The 15,953-nt window shown below is 32.6% G+C and overlaps 1 protein-coding gene and 1 pseudogene across 15 annotated transcripts in view; one reads left to right on the top strand and one right to left on the bottom strand.

Annotated features, from left to right (window-relative positions):
• The window catches only part of lap (phosphatidylinositol-binding clathrin assembly protein lap), a 31,930-nt gene extending 24,671 nt beyond the window's left edge, over positions 1-7,259 (top strand). For all 14 annotated transcript variants that reach the window (XM_089084747.1, XM_089084746.1, XM_089084742.1 and 11 more), the window contains one exon: positions 705-7,259. The gene's annotated coding sequence lies outside the window, so the exon portion shown is untranslated. The remainder of the gene's footprint in view (positions 1-704) is intronic.
• Positions 7,260-8,246: 987 nt separating this feature from the next.
• LOC105428974 (xanthine dehydrogenase/oxidase-like) lies at positions 8,247-15,946 on the bottom strand (annotated as a pseudogene). The gene is made up of 16 exons (XR_016141255.1): positions 15,910-15,946; positions 15,370-15,542; positions 15,013-15,148; positions 14,903-14,927; positions 13,167-13,689; positions 12,761-13,071; positions 11,776-12,310; positions 11,392-11,569; positions 10,846-11,160; positions 10,579-10,589; positions 10,101-10,533; positions 9,660-9,786; positions 9,450-9,584; positions 8,838-8,872; positions 8,549-8,788; positions 8,247-8,462 (listed from the first exon to the last, which is right to left on the bottom strand). The product of XR_016141255.1 is annotated as a xanthine dehydrogenase/oxidase-like (transcript).
• Positions 15,947-15,953: the final 7 nt, after the last annotated feature.

The raw sequence follows: 15,953 nt of genomic DNA, 5'->3' as shown, positions 1-15,953 counted from the left end.
AATTTTGTATAATTGTATATTTTATTTTTTAAATTTTAGAGTTTATTGTATTTTTTGAATCTTTATATTTCTTTTCAAGTGCGTTGGATAGGTGTTACTTTGATGTTGAGGGATTAATGTACAATAATCATTTTGTGACTTATACATTTGTAGTTAATAATAAGTGTTATAATATTCACTTCAAGATTTCCAAATTGTTAATCTTGAAGATACTCTGTAATTCGTAGCAGAATTTCGTCAATAATTTATCATGTTGTGAGTAAAATATTGTAATATTATCTTGTTTATTATTATTTGCATAATATTAATTCTATTCGTAAATGTTTTTATATTGAGTTATACATACAATTTAATTCTGCCTCGAATTATAGATTGAATTATATATAGTCTATGATATATAGTCTATGATAGAATTATAGATAGTCTAAAATAGATTTTTTACAATGAACAAAACCTGGCTACTCCGCTACTAATGATTGCACATGCTCACCTCTATCATTATATAGCATTATCATTAATCTAATTGATGCTAATCAAAACAAAAAGTATATTATTTTAAAATTGTTTTGGTAATTATGTAAATATTGAATATAATTCTTAATGTAGAGAAGTAGATTAAGTGAGATTATTAAGTCAAGTGTTTTTTTAATAGAAATGACATTACATTTTCTTATATTAAAGCAGATTATAAATGACTGTTCCAGGATTCCAAATGGAATTAAGAAGACGGAGCTACGTTTTGTAAATACCGTGTAATATGCCTAGAAAGAAAAGAAACAAAGCTAATGTGTCCCGCTTTTCTCTGTTAGATCATCAATCTCTGATTATTGATTGTCATTCAAATCGTCTCACTATGAATACAATCGATAAATTGTATCATACTTCCTGTAATATTCTCGCCGAGTATACAATATGATGTTACTCCGATATCGCGTCCTTCCCGTGAGCATCGGTGAAAGTTAAATGTTGTTAGGTGAATATCTGTCTACTTTTTATGTGAAAAGAGACAAGTTGAGTCTGAATTAACTTCGACCGATATTTACGGGAACCACGCGTAGACAGGGCGCTTTTCTCCGCCTTGAAAGTCCGTAGGCGGACTTAATTATGTAGCTTAGATTGAGAGTTGTTCGGACGCGAATTGCGTTTAGAATAACACGAACATGCAATGAATTTTCCTGGTGAGGATTAACTGTGATAGTATTGCGCCGTGTGCCGCGCTGAACAGTTTTTCTTCGTTGATACGTCGAGTAAGCCTATTGTCGAAGATGCATTTTCTAAGTTCGATGAAAGATTTCCGTAATTATGTAGCGATATTTAGGTAAAACGATTAGTTTTTACATTAAGGCGGAACGAGAGGGGGGAGATTGTATATCCGATAATGAGGTCTGTAAGAGTGCGTTATCGAATACGATAAAGACACTTGGTTCGTTATGGTTCTAAACGTATTCGCGTTAGATTATATACACGTAGCTGACGATTGCACATACCAATGTCCGCGTTAATGTTAAAGAAGCCAGTAGGCTAAAATTGAAAAAAACTCGAGATAGAAATTCACATCGGGCATATCCTCTTATTATAATATAATATATATATATATATATATATTTTTTTTGTTTTGTGAATGGTTTTTTGGGATGATGCAAAGGAGAGAAAAAAGAGAGAATCTTGAGGCAATTCTTTTGTCGAAGTATTAAATATTAAATACGCGATAAAGATATATGATATATATCACACACAATATAAATATAAATATATATATATACATATATAAGAAGAATATATACATATATAAGAATAATGAAACGACGAATAGGTGGACTCATTAAATGTTCTTTATCTGTATACTGTTCGAAGATATCTTAATTAGATAGATAATGTAAGTATATTAAACGAGCTAAGGCCAGAACGCGGACGCAAAATAATTACGAATACAACATGAATCTATGTGATTCAAGCACGGTACTATCGATGCAGTCAATATCCTGTTGCGGGCGTTCCGTTTTGGGATTTCGTCGATACACCCTCGATTCCCGTCAAATTATAAATGTCGTTGTCGCCAGAAAATGAAGCTCTATCGATATATAGCGTGTATATTGTATAACTGATTTGATTATTTATCCGCGCTTATACGCTCGAATTTGGATTTGGACTGCGGCCGAAAAATGAGAGGAAAAAAAGCGAGGAGAAAAGATAGAAATTCTTATAATGACGATATGCACGCAGCGTGCGCAGTGCTAGTCGATAGAAGTCTGTTACAAAGATTGCAATGAGACAAAGATTCTCGCGAGTGATTGACCAAATTATGAGGTGGACGATATTCAGTTTTCTCAATAGAATGATATTTTCATTAGAGTCTCGTACACATCATGGGATTAGTGCTTATGAATCGCGGATATCGCATGTATATGTTTTTACTTTTAGTATTTTTTTACATTTTCCTTTCTGCTGTTTTTCCTATTTATACATATTCTTTTAACGCTACGTCTCGAAAGAGAGGAAACCTTGATATTCCTAATGGCGATTAGCTATCACTGTAGTTTGACTTTTTCATTTATTTCTGAATCGTAATATTCTTGCTGTAATATAAATAATGATGAAAGATCGAGTTGACTACAATTAACGCCAATCGACATTAGCAAAATTGGCTGATCAAAGAGACTGTGGCTATTGTAGATACTGAGTTTTTATATCTATTATAATATTTTTTATCTCTTCGCTCTTAGCATTTTTTTAAGAGTATGTCGCTAATCATTAATCATTAATCATTTTTATTCTGCCAATCTTGATATTTTCGTCAATTTCGCATATCGAGTATAAATAGATGTGTATACATATTGATAGGATAATTGAGAGAAAGTTTTCCGAGTGGTCTCGAAAGGAACGAATATATATATATATTATATATATATATATATATATATATATATATATATATATATATATTTCTGTAAAGCCGATTTGTGTGAAGCGTGAAAAGTTAACAGCGTTACTCGGGCGGATGCAGATGCGAGGCGGAGGAAGCGGCCAGATATATCTTCGGGCTTGGTATCAACGAATTGCTTCCTTTCCTTCATCGATGTACATTTCCGTTTTTAGTTTGTTCGCTCTCTCGATTGATTTCACACTTCGTGTAGTCGAGACGTATTTTTGTATAATATAATATGAACGCGTATAGGATCTTCTCTGAGCGTAAACCGGCCGCCGCGAGGTGTTAGTTAGTCTGTAAAATCGGTAGCTACGAGTCGAGCTTCGATCGCAGAGATCGCGCGAGTTCTTCAAGAGTCGCCGGTAGCTCTAGAACGATGATGTGAAAATCGACGATGCGATTATTATTTAATATTATTAATGTTAAAATTAATACTATTAAATAATACTAAAGGACATAATATTATTGTATTGTATCAATATATTCTATATTATATTGTTACTACATAATATTATTTATCGAGTGTAAATGAAGAAGAATTCGTGCAGTTTTCGTAGGTGCGTTTAGAAGAATTCTTTTTTCTAGTAGTACCACACAGATTAAAACACATCGAGAATGATATACGCGTTATGTATGCTAATTTAAATTGATTAATGCACACTGGCTTCATAAGCAAATCTTCTTTACGAAATCTTCTTTACTTCTTATCTGTGAAAAACGCACGAATTTCTTCGTTTATCTCATACGATCGGATTATGTCGGTATAAAATATTCTATCGCAATTTACAATATTATTGTCGAACATTCTACATCTGCATATCCTTTCTTTTGCTCGACATCGCGCTTAAAGCTACCGGCGACCGAGTGCAACAGGACAATATTACGTATATATTATTATCGTATTGTAGGAAGGTGTAAAACGAGATAATCCAACTGTATTCTATCTCTCTCGCTGTAAACTAGGAAGATATTCTTGTCGCAACTCCTTACCGGCCCATATAGTTTAGATAAAGCCTCTCGGCCGCGTAAGAATACATACTGTACATTGTACGCTGTATATTAATATTTATGGAATGGATTATTTATCGAAAGTAAGACAGCCGACCGGACCGGACCGGCCAGCTAGTATCAATAACAGCCCGGAAACGAGAGAAAAAAAGTAGGCGAAAGCGAAAAATTGACATCGCATAGTACTTCCAGCGAGTCTTTTTTTTTAATTGCAATCTAATAGAAATGCCTTGTTGCTCCAAGAACGACTTGTCGCGCTTTTCATGTCTCTCTCTTTCCCCCTCCCTCCTCCCGGGAAAGAGACTGGAGAGAGAAAGTTCAGTTTCCAGGAAAGAACTTTACTGTTATTTAGTTTTAACACAATTTCATTTATGTTCTACATGTGAATATAAAGAAAGCGGAGAAAGAAAAGAGAGGAAAGATCAGTCACGATGCGATAGTGGTTCTGATTCACAACGTAAGAGTTCGGGTGATTTGCACATACTTTGCGTATACGCAAAATCGATTAAGTTTCGATAATCTTCGAAAATAATTTATGTAAAGTTTACATTTATATTTATTTTATAAATATAAATAATTCGCACGTAATCTTTTGTAACGTAATATATGTACAGATTATCAAATTTTGTTGTTATATACCTTGTTTCTTCTTTTTTCTTTCTCTCTTTTTCCTTTTTATTATACGCTCTATTATACTTCTGTTTAAGTTAAAGTGTAAAGCTGTCTAAAAATTGGAATTTTTTAAACGTTCGATTGCTTGGGTAATCGAGTAATCGTCATTAGAAAATTGTTATTCGGATCTAATTTAAGCTGTAAATTGAGTAGTAGCTGGCGAGAGAAGTAAATTGTTTAACAGAAATGAGGCGAGTGCGAACGTTAATCGAAACGGAAATCGTTTATTTCGTAACGATGTTACGCAATGTGCATGCGCGCGTACAGCGTTATGTACTATTATTGTCGATCGTTACTCGTGGCGCCGATTATTAGCGGTGGCGTTTGCACCAATGATCCACCGAACATCATCGTTAATATGCTTTTAATAACGGGGCAGAGCGATCCGGGATCGTGCGAGCGCGCAATGATGAGCCGACAATGCCTTCTCATTGTACAAATGTCGAGGAAGATAAGAAAATGAAAGAAAATCATGATTATGGGTGTCAGAGTATATCTCTTTGGCGGTGTAGCTACCTTATAAGTATGAACACAAATCAGCATAGTCAGCATCTTCGCTATAATAGGGAAAACAGAAATGAAAGAGTATATGTAGAGACCCGTAGATGGTGCAAAGATGATATATATCTAAGTGGCATATGTATTACATACATACACACACACACACACACACACACACACACACACACACACGAAATTTATGCGTTGGTGTGTGTGTGTGTGTGTGTGTGTGTGTGTGTGTGTGTGTGTGTGTGTGTGTGTGTGTGTGTGTGTGTGTGTGTGTGTGTGTGATGCGTATGTACATGCGAAGTATAATCGAATGGCGATTAAAGTCGCGATTTGGACGAGGCTGAGATAAATCTAATAGTTAGTTAAATAGTTTGATTAGTGTAAATGAATAAGTAATATTAGCGAATAATAGCTTAATTCAAAATTTGTTATTTATTTCTTTGAGTAAATTGTATATGTATGTATTTCATATGTCCCAGAATCATGGGACGTCTTTTCAAGCATGTGTTGTAAAGAATAAATTAAGAAAAATCGAGGAAAAGATAAGCAACGATAAAATAAATCTGCATTAATTTTATTTTAGGAAAAACATTAGGTTTTAATTATCAAGATATAAATTTATAGAAAATTCGGATTCGGAAATGAAAATTTCATAAATCTAAAACAAGTATAAATTTAAAATGACTCTAGACAGAGAATTATTTTAAATTTATATTCCTCGTAGGTAAAGTCTGAAATGGCATCCCATTATTCAACAAAGTCGGGCACTTTGAAAAAATACAATCCGTGCACCTTGTGCATTTGTTATAATCCGTGCACTTTGTGCATTTGTTATTATCTCTATATTATTGGTTTTGCGTAATTGTTTCACAATTAGCGGATTAATTATGAAAAAGAAATGAATTTCTTCGGAGATTGATCCGTGAAAATGCATTGACGCATTTATCTCGCTTATCGTCTCGTCCGAGTTGGATGACTCTAGTCGTCATGCGGCTGCCTGCTTTTCACGTTTGACCATGCAAACACGTGCTTGGCGATGATCAAGTATAACATTATCCTGCGTTTAAACAACAATGAAAAGGACCGCTCTACTTTCTAGATTACCCGGCGTTTAAGGTAGTTCGCGACGTTATTGGATTAGAGGTATATACGAAGGGAGAAACGGGTTTTGCTTCCGAGCGTTGGAGAGTTCAGCTTGAAGAATTTCCAATTCCGTCTACTCGTCCCTTCCGCCGCACGTTATCAAGCCGACGAGAAACGGCGGAGAGCCGTTAAACGATAAGGATCGAGAAGTGGGCTCTCGCTACGCGGAATTTATTTATATCGGGGAGAAAAGCCGATCTAATCTCGGAAAATTCAGATATCGACGCTGTAATCTCCCGAAAATGATCTCTGTCTCTGTTCGTGCTTAGGGATATGCAATGAGACACATACACGTCCACGTCGTTGCAACACATTGTAACGTGGCCCCTTCCAGATTACATCGGTTTTCAATATCCGCTATTTTATGCTTCAAGTTCGGTGTACTCGTTATGCGCGTCCTCTGAGAATTTTTAATTATCGAGGCCGCGCGCTGAGTTAAGTTTGGCATGTTTTTTTACTCGCGCGTAACACGTGAGTAGCATAAATGTTACGTCGAGTCGAACGGGACGTCTTGAGAATGGTGTGAGTAGCGCCATGAAAAAGTCACATTCCAGAAAGCGTTTTTCCCCATTTCGCGGCAAGCACGATTCGGCGCACGTTATACATATATACATATATATATATATATATATATATATATATATAATTAATTTTGCCAATCAAACCTCTAGCATGCCATAATCTCGTTTCGTTCCGTTTTTTTTTTACACCCTTCCTCATCCACCCTCAAGTGCAAATAATGCAAACGATATCGACGTGTTTAACGTTTGATGTCTGCGTATATATGGTAAAATAAACGTTGCTGTGTAGATTCTCTCGAGAGAGGTAATATACTTATATCGAATTATTATTTCCGATTATTATTTACGACATACTTTATATTATATTATCATTAATGCCAATTATACACTGCAGATATGTTGTTGTAATATTTACTATGTAGCACATCAATGGCGTTTAATAGAGAATATTTATTGAAATTATTTACCATAAAACAGAAGTTGTAATTATATTAAGAACCTGTTAATTAAATCGAATCATCATAATCCCATCATTATTACTCTGAAATTTTTTGTTATTAATAAAACGGATAAGTAAATTGTATTATCATACAGGAATTCTAAATTAAATTGGGAAACGGTTAAACAAACGACAATAAGTATAGGATTATTTTACACATCAATTTATTTGCAAATGAATCGCATTTTCGCTCAAAGTATCATATTATTCTTGCTGGTTAAACTGTTAAGCAATATACGTTCGGTGGTACATGGTCCATCTGCAAAAATTATCATTTGTATATATAAATGAATATATATTATAATATTGTATCATACAATATTCAATAACGAATTAATTTTGAAGAAAGTAACCATAGAAAATTTTGACTTATATATCTGATTCTAGAAAAACATTACGTTTTTAAAATATTGAATTGCGAATAATCATTTTTATTTTTCATTTGGCGATAATGAAAAACAAAGAGAGAGATAAGAAAGTAAAAATTATTAAAACAGTTCCTATTAGTTTAAATGCTAATCGAAATACATTAAACGGTTCACGTTAATGTATGCGAGAACTATAAAGTAATGCAGGTCACAAAATTAAATAATCTGTACAAATATATGAGTGTACTTTCACGCGTTTATACCCTCGCTTAAAACTTATCTAATCAATACCACAGGTCTGTATTTCCCGCCTCCGCTCTAGCGGAATCTAACGCATTGCGAATTGCGATCGGAATTACACAACTCATACAAAGCGGTGATTCACCAGTTGCTGCAAAAAATTTCACAATTACTCGGCAATAAATTTTTTATTACTTCTAGATTTTCGTAAAATAGACGAATTTTCTTTTATGTTTTTATTAAATTCATTTCTAATCTGCATTTCTAATCTTATTTCAATTAGCTTACTTCAATTAAATTATAAATTCTTAAATTTCTTATAAACTCATAACATTTTTTTATATATTTTAAAAGGCTTAGAAGCATAAAAATTGTTTAAAATTTCTCAAACTTGTATATACGAATATATAGAAGACATTTTTATTTTTCATGACAGACTTTCGAGGACAAAACTATTTATAAAACTTTTAAACTTGCCTTTTGAATGAAGTACACCGAATGTGTTAATCGAATTCTTAAGTAAAGTAAATGCAAAAATCTTCGGGGATGTCCTTCGCTCCTGGTGGTTTATAATTCTACAATAAAAATAAAATATTTCAGACAATTTAATTATATCTATCAATATCAATTAATTGGTGTCTTAGAAATACTAGCTTCATACCAAAATGAAAATCACGTATCCACGTTCTGTTATTCATCAATGCTCCTGTTTCAGGATCATAAACCAGGTTCTCAGAAGTCCAATATCCCATTCCCATTACGAAAGCTTCTTCCACCTGATCAATGTCAATCTCCAGATTCATGCTTATACCGACGTCTTCCATCAAATCGACCCTTCTGACAATATGCTGGCTAATTGGTACATCAATCTCCACCTGGGGATACACACGACGATACGAGCCTTACGGCCGTAAATGCCGTAAGGCTCGTATCGTCGTGTGTATCCCCACAGTTTTTCCCATATTGCCCATCTAATTTTTCCCATCTAGCCCCCACATAGTTTTTCCCATCTAGTTCCCACATAGTTTTTCCCATATTGCCCCTATCTAGCCCCCACATAGTTTTTCCCATCTAGCCCCCACATAGTTTTTCCTATCTAGTCCCCACATAGTTTTTCCCATATTGTCCCCATCTAGTTTTTCCCATCTAGCCCCCACATAGTTTTTCCCATATTGTCCCCATCTAGTTTTTCCCATATTGCCCCCATCTAATTTTTCCCATCTAGTTTTTCCCATCTTACATACCTATCGAGGTGTAATGCATAGTAATTAATTAATGGTCTACACAATAATTGTTAGAATTATGCCTCTTTCCATTGTGTAAATACAAAATTTAAATTTATATCTTTAATCGCAATCGTATTGAAAGAAATAGTAAATACATTTAAATTTAATGATCGGAGGTGCGAATATAAAAAATATTTAAATCGGGCTTTTAACAACCTATTATTATAACTAAGAGATAGTTATTTATTAACAAATAACAGAAAATATTTTCTTATACTTGATATTTACGGTATGATGATTGTGATACATTATACATTATTTAAATTTTAATTATGCCTTGATATTTACATGTGACATGCACATACATCAATATCCTTCTGATATGCCATAAAAATGAGATCTTTCCAGCTCGGATTGTTCATTTCGTTTCTCAAGTCTCTTCAAAATTTCTTTGCAAGCTTGGATCGTTGCCTAAATAAAAAATAAATATTTTTATTAAATTTAATATTTTGTATATTTAATGATAAAATTGAATTAAATTCTTACGTATGCACAGGATTCGCTAGTAATAGTGCTTCCTATAGTCATATTGTTGGGTGCTTAAATTATTACTTATTTTAACGGAGATTAATTCGAGATCGATTCCCAGTACGTAAGCTACTACTTGAGCGATCTAATACAGAAATTATTTTCATATGAATAGGAGAAATACATAGAGATTAATTTACATTAATTTAAATCGAATTTTTTCAATCTAAGCGAATCTATTAACTAATCTACGTCCAAACAAAAAGAAGAAGACAAAATTCAGCAATTTCTATCTTAAAAGCAAGTATCTACTTTATTATTATTAATAATGAATTATTATTATTATTATTAAAATGAATTCTTATTATTTTCTCATTATCCACCTGTTCGTCAGTGAATGAAAAATACATTGTCTCAAAGAATAAAAAAATTTACTTGGATAATTGCATTTCCAAGTACCTTGGTATTTATACCTTGACCACACTCAATTCCACCAATCGTTACGCAAACCGTACCATCACGGGCGCCGACCGACACCATAGCGTGAAATTGGCCAACGTACAATATCATATACTTCATTATCACTAAGGCAATTCCTTTTTTCTTCCGATCGATTTTCGTTGTTGAACGTTTGGACAGCTCGCTTTCGTTTTTCGTAATCGGCCGATTTTGACAAATCTTCTATCATGGTTTGTAATGCAGTTTTATCCACATCGTTCATGTTCGACAATCTGACCTGTACTGAATCCTTTTTCGTTACTTTTGCAATGTGCTCCATGATATGTTCGATCATGGCTATCCCTTCCGTGACGAAGCTCGACAATGTGTGTTTGATGTATATCGGTTCGCACCTCATATCCGTTTAAAGTCCAAGTTTCGTTTGACGTAACAACTATTAATAATAAAAATAATCGTAGATATATATAAATAGAATTACTAATGAAAATGCTATTGAAATATTTAAATGTTTTCTCATTTGAATCTGATTTGACACATAAGTTTCTTCTCGTTTGATTTTGCGCAAAATTCTGGCATGAGTTTGATAAAAGTTTAATTTATTCTTATGTTTGCCTATTTAAAATATTTTTCATCTCTGCACGTTTTTAGAACATACAAAATTCAATAAACGAATATCAGTATAAAGATAATATACATCTATTGTTATAACTTGCTTATATTTTTGCTCATACTATTGTTATATTACTATATTCGTGATACCTGTCTTTGAAAATACACAAGCACCATTTCAGCTTGAGCTTCATTAAAACTGCAACCGCAGTTGCTCCAGTATTTCGAATTAAGATACTGAATAACTCCTTCATCATCCACCCCGATTTCATATTCTTGGCGAGTCGAATAGCTTTTACCGAGTGATTGCATATTTTTCTCGATCGTCATGATGAATCGCGCTGGACGATTCAGTTTGTGACATACCAATGCACATGAAATTTGCGCGTTCCTTGAAATTTTCGATCCGTATGCACCGCCTCACATTCGTCTCACATAAACATTTATATTACTAGAAAAATTCAATTTGTATATGATTATAGATAACTTGATTTTTTTAAAATACGTTTTTGTCGATCTTTAATTTATTCCAGAAAAATAAAGGCGTGTCTACTTTACTTCTCTATGCATTCCTTTTAGATAAATATACGAACATATATTTTGGCTAGGATGTGTGACTCACGTTATTACTATAAGAGATTAATAATTATTCTTTTTAAAACTTAAGAAATTAACGAATCACGTATTATTCTTAACATTGAGCACATTCGCGATCGATGCTTGAGCGAGATCTATATATTGCGTTGATGGATAGACATCCATACCATCTTCCTTGGGAATGCAAGATTGGATCTCCATTGTATAATGATATTGGCTGCCACAACGAAAGACGCCCTTTATCACATGCTTAGTATTTTCCCCTATAAAATGATGAAACGGTCTTTTCATTAGCAAATTTCAATATATTATTTCTTTCTTATTTTTTTTTTACATAGTTAACTTGTACCACTTTTCAAGTTTAACTACATAATTTATTTTAATTTTTTTCAATTGATTTTATTTTTTTTTTATTTGATAACTGTAATCAACAATTTAAATTGACAGTTTTATCTTATTATTACTCTTTACCCTTTCTTTTTTGCTGGGATGTTGACGCTGTGTCTGAATCTACTGTCATCTTGCGTGGCAAGTGCATCCTCAATGCTTATCACCGGTTTCTTTTTTAGACTTTCGCTGTATTTAAGTTTTACTAATTTTAACTAACAGCTTTGTTAGCCAAATTATGCGTCTCTGCAATAAAATTACTCCAACCGGTTGACCGGCATAGAGGACATTCTCTTCGGCAAATAACAATTCGTCCTCTGTCAAAAATAAGAACTTGCTGGCGCCCGAGATGCACAAGTTTTTGCCGGATACATCTTTCGCACTGTAAAACGTTATGACTCCTTTCGTAGCAAGTGCCTTGCTCGCATCTATGCTATCGATTTTGCCATTACCGATCTCCGTGAGAACGAAGGCACAAAACACCTCTCGAGGATATGGAGGCAAGTAATTGCAATATTCGGTCTCGCCTGATGTCTGCTGGATAGCTTCTAACTTTGTCACGGGCTTGTTCACAGGCCATACTTGTCATAGTCTTGCATATCTTTATCGATCATATTCTTTCGGGAATTGTTATAAAATTAAACGAGATGTTTAATTATTTAAGAAGTATCAGCACGTTTTCATTTTAAATCTTACTTTTTTAGGATAGAATATATTACTACATGTTCCCTTTTTTTTTTAGTGTTAATATTATCTAGCTTAAAGTAACAAATAAATTTTTCTTGGAAACCCATTTGAAAAAGACAAAATCGTAATCGAAATAAAATAGACTTTATTAATTGTTGCAATATCCGAATAAATTGAAACAAATTGTCTTTATCTTAGAGAAACATTTAAATGTGTAAATATTTCTTATTTATTTTTTTTATAAGAATTGATATTATTATAGAAAGTAATATTGTTAAAATTAATTCATCATTTTTGTGTTTGTTTTAATAATACAATTTTGTATCTTGATACGTAATTATTAAAAATTGTAACATTTTCTTTGTAAGATATTCTGGTCATTTTATGCGTATCTGAAGAGACACTCGTTCTAAAAAGGATCCGCCACTGCGAAGTTTGGAATTCACATACTTCGGCTTGATGCTCAGTACAAATTTATAAAATAAATCTTCGGCGAGAGTTTTCCGAAATTCCGGAGAATAGTCCGGCAGCACATGGTGTCGGGCCGCAATTCCTTATGCAATGTTTCCAAAGCAGTTTTTAGCACTTGCTTGTTGAAGATAGATTTACCTACTAACAGTTTCTCCGTGTTTTCCGCGTGCAAGAAATGTTTGTTGATACCACCGAAGATGGTATTAGGTCTCTCCAACACCTTTGCGTGAAACGTTATGAATATTCCAAATGAATAATTAACGATGAATAATTAACGATGTGTGTGGTATGAATAATGCGAAAAAAATTAATTACCGTGCTCTTGCCGTCGAGTTTGAAAAGGAAGCCTGCGTGACGTGAGCATGAGCGTTCTGAGCTCTAGACTATAATCTTGTAAGCTCTATATTCGTAGTCGTCGGACAGCGATGGCAACACCGCGCTATAAATGACTTTGTGATTCATGTCGATTTTTAAAAATTCCCTCAGCCACATACTACTGCTTCCTGTTGAGTGCATCGAGGATATGTATTTGAGCACCAACGATCTGTAATATTAAAAACATATCTGATGGAAATTCGTTGTGCGCGTGCTTGATCATCAGATTGCCGGCGATGCTGCCGATGTTTCGCACTGGCACGTGGGCGATCAGATCGATGAGTCAAGTAATGCAGATATTTAAATTCAACTTCAGACGAGTACCTTTAGAAGGTTTCCGTCGTCACTGTGAGAGATACGTTTTCGCCTAGGATAAAGTTCTTATCGATTTTTTGAATGCGACGCAGATCCGGGACGTCGTTTATATCAATGTAGAGATTCTTTTTGCTTGTGCGATAAACACCTATAAAATTAAATTAATTTTCAACGATATGTTATCAATATTTCTTGTTTACTTTTTTTTTTTTACAAAAATTTGTATTATTGTAGAAAGTAATATTGTTAAAATTGATTAACGATTACTGTCTTTTGTGTTTTTGTTTTAATAATGCAATTTTGGAATCTTGACACATAATTATTAAATTCAAGAAATTTAGTAAGATTTTGTTTTTACAACGCATTTAATTATTAAAAATTAATATGAAATAAATAGAATATATACATATATAACTTTTTTATCTGCATATTGCAAAATATATTTTTATTTTAATGTTAACATTTTGTGTCGTAGCATATTTATATTTATGAAAAAAGTATTTACGTGAATTTTTGAAAAACAGTATGAATTCAGTGTCATATATTATAATGCATATTTATCCGTAACACATTTAAATATTTGTAGCAACTTCAAGAAATTTCCCAACTCTCTAATTAAAATTAACTAATTACTCTGTTATATTTTGTACATATTTTCATTTTGTAAATTAAAACCCAATTAATGAAAAAAAAAAATTACTGTGCGCAATATTTCTTCCATTTATATGTGTAGCATGTGGTTTTTGTTGAAATATTTTAAATAGATCTCTGATGGAGTAAATTTTATAAAAATCTGCATCTACTAAATTTAAGTTCAACGTGACGTTTCTATCGGACAGTTGCTTATCGGAACAGCTACTCCTACATGGCATTTCGTCTTCCAGACGGATTTTAATTTTATAAAGTTTTATAAAGTTCCTGTCAAATGATATATATTTTATTTTCAATAAAATATAAATAATATAAAAGAATTTTTACACAATAGAATTGAAATAATAGTTATAACAATAAAATAAAAATAAATTTTTTTTTTCAAAAATAGAATAAAATTTTAAAGATGTAAATTTCTGAAATAGAAGTATTATTTCAACATAATTATTTCGATATTGCTAATGTTTTCCATCATTAATAGGGATGCATTTGGGGGGGTTGACGAATCCCTTGAACGCATCTAAAATCGAACGATCTGCTGCATAGTCAGCGTTTTATTTTTCAAAAGAAAATTACAAACAATAAATGTATAACACATCTTTTTACATCTTTGATTTTAATTTAAGATTTGTTTGCTCATTGGACAATTGGAGATTCCAAAGATTTAATCATACATTTTATCTAACTATATATTTTTCTTAAAATTATACTCTTCAATACGAATTTGTTGTAACTCTCAGAATTTTTAAACCAAAGACATATTTAAAAATTTTATTATATTTTTTAATATAGAAATTTAATCAATTGATTTGGCAGATACATACCTATATAAATTCATTACCATAGCGGGAGAACAATATCCACATTGAGAGCCATTGTTTTCAGCAAGCATAGCTTGAATTTTGTGATAACCATCTCGCCTGTTACCTAAACCTTCGATTGTGCGAATGGCCCACCTGTGGCATTATTCGATGCATATTACATATGAAATATTAATTGGTATTGTACCTATTGTAATTCAACGAATTCAGAAGAAATTAAATGAGCAGAAGAAAATTTCACTTATCGAACAGCAATTTCTGATGTTAAAAAACGTGAGATTCATGAGACAGGATTTTTCGTATTTTCCTAGAAATAAAATTTGACTATGTAACTTGTTGTGAATACACATACGTACCCGTCGCAGATTAATATCGGCACGAGGCAGGAATTCACAGCCATGATTTCACCTTTGATTTCCGCCGCCACAATACATGCGCCGCAATCACCCTCGTGGCATATTGCTTTTGTGGAGTATCGCATAATCGCGAATATAGACATTGAGGGATGTATCGGGTGATATGCATTCCACTGAAGCATGATTTTGCAATCATGAGGAAGACATAGAAATTATAATTTTCTTTCTACATGACGTGTATGTGTAGAAACATGTAGCGACAATTGTTATTGTTATTATTGCATATTTTTACTTAATAACTTTATCGATTTTTATCATGACTTATTTAAAAATTATATAGGATCTCAGAAAATGAGATATAGAATTTACTTTATAATTTTTGAATTTATTTATTATGTTGATATAAATTATTGATGCTTATAAACTTGCAACAGATTTGCAATGCAAGATTTTACATTGGTTTTTTTTAAAATTATGTTTTTATGCTTAATATTTTTTTTATTTAAAGATATATTCTTAATAGCTACAATAAAAACTTACTAACATTGCGATTGTTGCTTATCGCATCGACGTACATACTAAAC

This window comes from Pogonomyrmex barbatus, unplaced genomic scaffold (assembly GCF_055798465.1).
Source record: "Pogonomyrmex barbatus isolate J1 unplaced genomic scaffold, ASM5579846v1 scaffold9, whole genome shotgun sequence".
Lineage (NCBI taxonomy): Eukaryota > Metazoa > Arthropoda > Insecta > Hymenoptera > Formicidae > Pogonomyrmex > Pogonomyrmex barbatus.
The sequence above is the reverse complement of the archived record's forward strand: the minus strand, read 5'-3'. Positions and strand labels throughout refer to the sequence as shown.